This window comes from Sinocyclocheilus grahami, unplaced genomic scaffold, assembly GCF_001515645.1.
Source record: "Sinocyclocheilus grahami isolate Dianchi unplaced genomic scaffold, SAMN03320097.WGS_v1.1 scaffold19.1, whole genome shotgun sequence".
Classification (NCBI taxonomy): domain Eukaryota; kingdom Metazoa; phylum Chordata; class Actinopteri; order Cypriniformes; family Cyprinidae; genus Sinocyclocheilus; species Sinocyclocheilus grahami.
In genome coordinates, this window is record NW_015505198.1 from 2785443 (window position 1) to 2795972 (window position 10530).

Sequence of the window (10530 nt, forward strand, 5' to 3'; positions counted from 1 at the left end):
GTTCAGCGAGCTCTAAATCCATCTTCAGATTCTTCCTTATGTCTTGTCTTGTCTTGAGAGTATCATACAGATAATGTAACCACATGATATTCAGCTGTGAAAAAAAGAGAGCTTTTAAAGGGATGGTGCACAAAAAAATAAAACAGTTTGTCATTTTCTCACACTCGTGTCATTTTGTGATTACTATCTGGCTTCAGAAAACTTGGGAGTATTTTAATGGTGCTTTTTTCAATCCTCGTTCATTTCCATTATAATGAAAGCTTGAAGAAAGAAAGTCAGTAAATGACTGAATTTCATTTTTGGGTGGACTATCCCTTAATTAAAAGATAATCAGCGTCAGACTGCATAAATAATTAGGTCTGTGTGCATTATAATAAGATAAATGGGCTATAATCAGAGTTTTTTTGGGGGGAGGGGGGGTTGCTAGTGAGTGAGAAAGTGGAAAGAGAGAAAAAGAGTGGAGGAAGTGTACTGTTCTTACTGGATCAATGCATGTGTGTGAATATCTACAAGCGGCACATCAGATACACACACATTTGAGCATATCAAGGTCAAAGAGAGAAAACTATGAGAATGAGAAGGTTCAAGTAACGTTAAGTAGGTCCCTCATGCAGCAGATAATGACTGCTGTCACCGACACAAACACATACTGTATCTACACTATATATAGCTGAACAAAGAGATACTCTCTTCTCAACAAGGCTGTTAATTTTTGATCAAAAATACAGTAAAAACAGTAATATTGTGAAATATTTTTACAATTTAAAATAAGTTTTCTATTTAAGTATATATTGTAAAATGTAATTTAATTCCTGTGATGCAAAGCTGAATTTTCAGCATCATTACTGCAGTCTTCAGTGTCACGTGATCCTTCAGAAATCATTCTAATATGCTGAATTGACCTATCGGGAAGCCCCTCCCCTCGACAGCAGATGAGCCAATGGCAGTCGAGTATCAGTTGCACGGGGAGCGGAACTCAGACATCTTTAAGTTTCAGCGCCATAGAGAAACATTGGAAGATCCGAAGCTCGCATCAGTTTAATGGTGTTTATGCTATAAAAATGGGAAAACGATGTGCCTTGGGTACTTGTAACACTAATTTCCAATTATCCTGAGAGGATAGGCAATGTAATTTATTTTATTCCATTTCCTAAATCCAACCAAAACAGAGCAAAATGTCCCTAAGCATTCAACCCTAATCGGGGGGAAAGTTAGGACGATTCTAAGGGCCCACGCACTTTTGGGGCCTCCAGAGATCTGTTTTATTAGTAGTAACAGTAGTAGTAGTAGTAGTAATGTAATAGAAATTATAAATGTATCTACCAAAGAGTTACAAATAAAACAAAAACTAAATTACGGCTTATTTCTGCATTTCCAGCTAAATGATCTCCCCCCATTCACTGCATGGTTTCGTCCCGTCCTACGTAGCCTAGAGTCACTGAGTGAGATCAGATGGTAAACTGTCAAATTAGAGATGTCTTCGAGTTCGAGGGGGGGGGGCAAACCGAACCGGACGATTTGGTCAGTCGCACTTTTAAACACATTGAAGTTTTGCTATAGAAAAAATCTACAAATTCACGCTCTGATTACATAGAGCAGCAGCATGGCAACCAGATACACTGCACGCGAATTACGGCTACGCTTCTATTTTACCACACTAAACCTAAGACTATAAACATGTTGAAAATAATACACAATAAACATGTCTGTCAAAATGATCTCAAAGGAGGCTTTTATTAAGCAAATCAAGGAGTGAATTACTCATCCACTGTTCAAAAAATAATAATACTTTAGCTGGGTTTCCACAGGCAGCATCACAATTATCTACAACAGTGTATGAAGTTAAAGGTTTTTGGGTTAAGGTTCATAATGTAGAAGATTTTAACATTGTGTGCTGTATGTGCATAGGTAGCTAGCAAACAAGGAATACAGCTGTTAAGCTAATAGTCACATTTAGTTGAGTAAGATCATGATTGAGAAATGTTGGATGTTGCTATGGGGTATCCTATTTATAATTTTTTTATTTGCCCCAGTGAAGCATTTCTATTAATATAACTGATTAAGTAGTCAAACTCAAATTATGTTACTGATACATAATGGTCAAAAGCAATAGCAAAAGTAATAGGTCAATATTATTGAATTGCAGACAAAGATGTTGAATAGCTAGGTTGGCTTGTACATTATATTGCCTAAAGTATTGGGACCCCCCTTCTTTAGAACAGGTTTGTCTACTTTAGTAATTTCCATTACTACAAATCTTAATGTTTAAGCATATAATGATATAATGTGCTTCTAATTTTATAACAATAGTTTGGACAGGACCCTTTTCTATTCTAACACGACAATGCCTGTGTGTATAAGGCAAGGTAAAAAAAAAAAAAGAACTTGACTGGTCTGCATAAAGCCAAGTCCTAATCCCAGCTAAACACCTCTGGTGTGACTTTAAATGCAGCCCTCGAGCCAAAAACTCATCATCAAACACCAATGATCTTGCACATATGCGTACAATCATTTTAGACACTTCCAAAACTGGAAATACAATTTTTAAATACATGGATTATGTTTCCATCTTTGTTGCCACAGTTTTGCAAGTGCCTTTTTCTGTTCTAAAAAAGGGGGTGTCCCAATACATTTGTCCATATGTATGTACAAGATCATTGGTGTTTGGTGACGAGTTTTTGGCTCAAGGTCTGCATTTAAAGTCACACCAGATGTGTTCAGCTGGGATTAGGACTTGGCTTTATGCAGACCAGTCAAGTTCTTCCACACTGACTGAATCTATCTTTTTTTTTTTTTACCTTGCCTTATACACAGAGGCATTGTCGTGTTAGAATAGAAAAGGGTCCTGTCCAAACTATAGAAGCACACAATTCCCTAGAATATTATTATGTACCCGTGGAAATGACTAAAGTAGTCAAACCTGTTCATTAGAAGGGGGGGTCCCAATACTTTGGGCAATACAGTGTATGTTTGGTGCGGTAGGGGGCCCAACCTCATATTCTTTCACAGGGCCCAAAATTGCTAGCGGCGCCCCTGACCCCAATCACAATGAAGACGAAAACGTTCATTTTGTGGTTGTCATACTCTCATTAAGTTACTTTTCATTTGCTCAAGCAGAACGTTAATGTCATCTTGTGCTTCAGCAAGGTATCTCTGGCTAAAACTAGTTAACGTTCGCATTAAATTGAATGAGTCCATGCTAACGTACAAACCTAAATAGCGAACTGTTCTCACGTGCAATGAAAGTCAAAAACACATAAACGAAGGTCTATGTTAGAGCGCCCCTCCTTATTCATCTGGGTAATGGGAATGAATTTAATCTTACTCTGCGGTATATGAACGGTGTTGATCCGGTGTTCTGTCGATTTGTGCTACCCTGTCAGATTTTGCTACCTCCCATTAAAACAGTGGGTAGTACAATTTGACAACGAAATTTGCTTCCTGTAAAATTATGGTTTATTAACGTCTACACCTACCACAACCCTAAACCTACCCTTACAGTAATGCAGATACATTAAATATTGTTGTTCAGCATGAGAAAAAGGACGCAATATTGATGTGTGCATGCGCAGTAAACCCTGGTAGGGTAATCTGACGGGTAGGATAAAATATCAGGACACCGGGATGATGTCATTGCGATCGTGATGACCGTAACATAATTCTCGTTTGCATTGTGATCTGTATTTTTACATATTTATTTTTATATCTTTTATATATCCCTCCATGGCATATCTAATTCCCATTTGAAGGTCCTTCTGTGTCCCAAACTTATCAGAAACACCTCGGAAGAAGGTTTTCACTGACTGCTGTCATTGTAAGACAGTGAGCAACTCCGTTTGTTTGTCCGAGTAAGCAACAGTAACTAAGGGGGTGGGGCTTACCGATAGGTCAATTGCTGCTTAAGAGACATTTCTGATTATTATCAATGTTGAAACAATTGTGTTGCTTAATATTTTTTGTGGAACCATGATAAGATTTTTTCCAGGATTCATCGATGAATAGAAAGATCAATAGAACAGCATTTATTTGAAATAGAAATCTTCTATACACTAAAAAAAAATGTGGTGCAGAAACAGTTTTTGCTCAGAAATTACTAGTAAATTTCACAAACAATCACAACAAACAACAAGTAACACAATTAATTAAATTATGAATTTAATGAAATTTTGAAGTAGATTGTCTTTAGGTAAAATACTCTATTATGTACAATCATGTTTTACAATGTAAGAAGGTAAACGTTTTTAGTCACTTTCGATCTAATAAGTGTGATTTTAAAAAAGTATTTATTTCTTTGAAAAAAAAAAAAAAAAACTGACCCAAACTTTGAACAGTAGTATATTTATAAAACACTGATATGTAAATATGTTTTGATAAACATCTAAATACTAAAATATAAACAAATGGCTGCACATAAGTTCTACATTACAAATAAAACACTACAGACTACAATTAATTATTTAAAATGTTACAAGTGAATTTAGGCATCACAACATCATCATAAAAAAATTATATTCATTTAGAGATTTGCTAAGGTTTACATTTAACAATGTCATTAAATACATATAATATGTTATTAAGTTACATTTAATAGTGTTTTTAAAGATTACATTTCGAAGAGATCATGTCAAAGGTAATGCAGTGTAAATGATCATGCACAGTTAAATATCCAATATTTAAATGTAATTAAACAATCAAAAATAAAAATATTAAATAATAAAAAAAGAAATCTCTAATAACTTCTGAAACCCCATGAAAGCAAATACAATTCTCTTTCTTTTGTTGAAGCTTGGCATATGACAGTGCAAATCAACATTTATTTTCTACATTTTTAGGGGCATACACAAGCATACAGATTTACATTGATTTATTTAGCAGATACTTTTATACGAAACAACTTACAAATGAAGAACACAGATGGCCTCAAACTTAATAGACAGGGACTAAAAGCCACAAAACTCCAGTTCTGACCAGTTTTGGTTCTTCAAACAATGAAGTGAGCAGTGAGGAGAATTCCACATTAAACTCTATCCTTTATCTGCAGGGTTTGATTTCCAGACTAGCGAGTGTCTCTGGTGGCGTGTATGAATACCAAACAAGCCAGTGGCTGTGATGGCAGATGACCCTGTCTGAGCTAGATGGACTCGGAGATCTTAAAGCTCTGTTTGGAAAACAGTTTGGGCTGCTGACACTGTTGTCCCTGACAAAGCTCCAAGGAGGATAATTAAAACCCAACACGGAACCATCTCTGACAGCCTAAAATCCTCCCGGACTTTGACGGATCCACAGTGAAAAAACCAATATGTCCAATTACCTTTCCCTGCTCCACCCCCCACATCCCTCAGTCAAACACAGACAGAGAGAGAGAGAGAAATGAGAGAAATGCGAAGCTTTAAATTATGAAAAGCAGCTCTAATCGTGCAGATTAGAACTGCACGATTACTTTTTAATAATTCGGCTATGTCCATTAAACCTTTAATTAGTACGATCACACCAGAACATTCAAATCTGTGTTTGCGCTGCCAATGATTCAAAGAGAGCAAATGTCATGTATATGTATGAAACAGCTTCACAAACAGTCTTTATTACGAAAGCCTGTTTCTGCCATGGGATTAAAATAAATAAATAACGTAATTGTGAATTTTTTTCTTGCAATAGAGAATTTTCTTCGCAATTCTGAGAAAAAAGTAGACTAAACTCGCAATTCTGAGTTTAATTCTCACAGTTCTGATAATATCTCACAATTCTTTTCTTTGTTTTCTGGCAGGGAATAAAAAATAAAAAAGGTAATTGTGACTTTTTAATCTCACAATTGCGAGTTTATATATCACAATTCAGTTTTTTTTTCTCAGAATTGTGAGTTTTATCTCACAGTTCTGACTTCATATCATAATTGCAAGAAAAAAAGTGCAAGAAAAAAACAAATGCATTGTGAGATAAAAAAAAGTCGCAATTAACTTTTTTATTTATTTTTTATCCCATGCAGAAATAAGTTAATATACTTTTCAACACAGTTGTTGTTACAAAATTAAAATGATCACAGAAATACTAGGGGAAAAAAAGTTTAGTTTGGATATAAACTCTAGTGTCTACGGTAGCAATCAAAATAGAGTAAATCATCTTTTGAAAATAACTTGATGCTTCAAGTAAAGATTGTATCATTGCATTGTTTCGCCAGTAGGTGGCAACAAGTGACTTAATGTTTATTTTTTATTTTTGAATCATCGATTCAAAAGATTCAGTACAAAAACATTGATTCATACAGTAATGAAACAAATGAAGTCATTGAATTATTCGCTCAAGTAAAAAATCGTTCAAATTAATTAAATATTTTTAAATAGACTGTGGGAATTAACCTAGCTAACAGGGAACGTTCTCAGAACGTTCTGGCAAGGTTCTCTCAAAGTTATTAAACAAACGTTCTTCCAATAACATAATATTCCAATAATGTTCGTTCAAAGTTATCTGGTCATTAATAACATTCTCAAACCATTACCACAAAACTATAAAACATAAAAACAGACTATATTTTGAACATTCAGAAAAAAACGTTTAAATAAGAACGTTAGCAAAATGTTCTTAGAACATCTTTTTGTTAGCTGGGCACATTTTAGCAAATTACAAATCATGTTTCAGAATCGTGAAAGCATCATGCAAATCTAGAAGTACTTTATATAATTAATTTTATATTCTACATTTTAAAGAGCACTTACAATTAAAACGCCATTAATGGACATGCATAGTGCAAATTTACCAGAATTGTATTACTGACAGCACTGTCACAAGCGATGCATGCATTTGGGGAACATGAAGCGATCTGATGCTTCGTAAACAACTGATTGTCTGTGGTGGCAGAGATCAGGACAGCACACACACATTAACAAACACTGGCCCTCTCTTTCCTACCTTGATGGTATCAGTTGTGACAGTGCTGTGGAACTATTTGGATGGGGATGTGATACACGGCTCTCCATGCTTATCAAATCTCCCAGAGAGGAGACTATTAACTCAGAGCAAATTGTGCCATGTAGCTTAAAGGGGCTTGTCTGTTCCAATATCCCTAATATCTCTATTTGTTGTCGGAGTGTAAAGAAGTCTGCTGTGCTCTGTTAGGGTGAGTGATGGAAAAAGCACATTTGTCATGGCTTCTCACCGAGTATTACACATACACACTCTCTCTCTCTCTGTCTGTGTGTGTGTGTGTCTTGAGAACCTAGGCATTTCTGCCACAGAAAAAGGTAATTGTGACTTCATCTCATAATCTTGTTCTCTTTTTTTTGACAATTCTCAGAATTCTTCTTTCTCAAAAGTTTACAGCTGAAAATTCTATATAAAATCTCACAATTCTGACTTGTTACTCAGCATTGCAAGAGAAAAGTTGAAATTGTGAGAAAACTTAACAGTTAAAGTATTTTTTATCCCGTTGCGGAATTAAGCTTCCATAAGAACCAGATCAATCAGAGTTTCTAATCATTTGTGCTTGTCTGATCATGTCTGTTAGTGTTCATATGCGTGTCTACTGAACACATATTTTACATGGCACACTTTCAGATATTGTGAAAATATCAAAACCCCGCAGAAAATGTTCTACTTCACTTCAAAGTGTTACAGTATTTCCAATTGCTGACTTTTTTCTGCCTTTGCATGCATTCTCAGCCACCCGTCCTGATAATTGCCATTAGTGTGATTTGTGCACACTTTATTAGACACTTTGGTTAGAAAGTGTCTAATAAAGACATTTAAGGGACTTATCCAACATGTGTGCACATTATTTTCCCATTAATTATTGTGCAAACGAAACCGAATTTAGCTCCTTATAGCGTCATTGCAAAAACTCTCACAATCTCTTATCGGTTTTGGAAAGAAAAAGCCCTTTTCCAGTTTGCTTAATGAACACCTGTAGTAACTGATAACTTAACTAGTTACCTTTTTTCTATTTCCAAGCCATTAGTAGACTTGTATGGAATCTGCACACTTTTCCTGCATGGTTTTTGCACTGCATTTGAAGGAAACTGTGTGGAATTGATACAAACATGGACAAAAATGCTAAGCAAAGCATTTTTAACATGTAATATAATCAAAAAACAAACTTGCGAAGTACTATTCATTGAATTTTAGAAACAACAGATATCCAGATTCAGTGGAAATTTGCTGATATTTTATAAATTCCCCCAAAATAAAGACATTTGCCTAATTAGTTTTTGTTTATGAGTAAACCGACTAGCAATATTTAATGTTGGCCACATAGTCATAAATATCTAAATATTTCAACTTATTGACAGAGTTTTGATTCATTTCAAATTAAACATGATCGAATGTGACGTTAGATTTAATAATCAATTTTGTGTTTTGATCATACACTCATCAGAAACAAGAGTTTGCAAATCTTAACTAGATTTTGATTTATTTTATTATTATTTATTTATTATTAACTAAGCATATTGGGCATTTAAGCAATATCACCATTGTTGTTATTGTTAACTAAAACTAAAACCATTCGTTTCATTAATTGAAATAAAGCTGAAATAAAATATAACTAAATGACTTAAACATACAAAAATTAAAAGTATTTTTTTTAGTTAGAAAGGCTGCTAAAACTGATATAAAAATACATTGACGCTAAATAGAATAATAACAAATGACAAAGGCACATAATGACATAAGTACTTAAGCAAAAATGTAAATGAATAAAATATATATAAACGCTAGTTCAAAATATTAATAAATACCATAATAGTATATAAATAATGGTACAACAACACTAAATATCACACAGTCAAGAGTTTTGTATTAATGCACAATAATATTTAGATGCTGATGTTGAGACCAACAGCACGCTTACAAGTTTGATATCACTTTTATACATCAGTTAATATTAATTAACTTACATTTCAGATTCAATATTGCAAGTTACTCTGTTTATTGCTTCAATAACTTCAATAGTTCCAAATGAACCTAATGGAGGATATGAAATATCTCATTCCTTTCTCTATGTAACATACCTCTCTTTTCTTTCGTTTTAACAGCATAAGCAGGGTTGAAAAAGAAGTCAAAAAGTCAAAGAGCAGTTAATCTTCCCGGCAGTGACAAGTAAACCATCTCCCCCAATGCCAGACAGAGTTCAGCCATCTGAATTTTTAAAGCACACGTGTGTTGCAGACAGACAGACAGACAAGTGTGTGAATGCGTCTAGACTAAAAACACAGATCACAGGCTTTCTCGTTCCATGACTCGTCGCTTTGAAACAAGACATGTCAAATCACAGCCTCACCATCACATGCGCTTGTAGCGTATGTCCATCACGGAGGATGTGGGGTCAAACAGGAAATGAGCTGGCACCACCGACTAAAAACCAGTGCACAAGGCAGTCTTGGGAATAAAGTGAACTTTGGACAGGCGAGACAAGCCAATCAGGGGCCACACAACCCTAATGGGCTCCTGTTCCTATAGTCACCATGACAACAGAGAGCCTGACACATTTACAATGACATGATGCTTCAGTTCGGTCTTCTCTGACAGAAAGGAAGTGACAGAGAGAAAGAGACTCGTTGTTCCATCTCTCTTGCTTATCAGGGGAGCTTGTTGCAACCGTGTCATGCTTTAACACAACCAAATCACCCAATTGAGCCAATCATCAGAGTCTAAAATATTCTGGAGCCAGAGGAAATGACATCATGTCAACATAAGAACGTGCACAGATCCACTACCAACTTCATCTTGAGCTGTGGCATCAAAGGCAGAAGACAGGGAAAAACACTTGTGAGAGCCTTCCAAAACCAGGCACGGTTAAAACACCTGCTATAATTTTACGAAATATTAGCAATATATTTTGCAAAACATTTTATTTTGTTAGGATATACAGTGTTTGCTGCTGAGAAGCAGCGCTCCCCACTGCTGAATCTTTAGTGCCACGCCAAAAGATTTCTTATTTTACTCGAGCTCTGAATGTGAGTTTGCAGTCTGTAATGTGATGTAGGCCTAATAGAAGACTGTGTACCATGAAAAAAAAAAAGTCGCAAGAAACATCTTTCTGTTGAGTTGTCCTACCTGGCTGCATGTGTAGGCTAAATGTAATAAAACGCGAAGACAGTTTCCGAACAAATGACTCACTTACTGAATTAAAACATGAACAGTGTAGTTCAGACTGACGTCTATATGCCGATTCTATTTAGTGTATCAAAAACAAACATCATGACCAGTGTAATTCGATTCTGCAACAAATTACTCTTATGTGCCGATTATATATATATATTTTTTTTACTGTAGTTGGAATCCCGCAACGTGAATTATAAAGTTTTTTTTTTATTTTTTATAAAAAAAAAATTATATTGTACAAACAACAGGACATAGGCTAAACAAATGTCTCAGAGATATATTCAATGGGGAAAAAAATAAAAATTACAGAAAAAATGGTTTGCATCTTAAAAAATGGTCTAATTCATAGGCTATTGCTTTCAAGTTTTTACCGTTAAATATTAACAAAAAATGTTAAATTGTTCAAGCATTTTTTATTCAATTGACTTTATAAATATG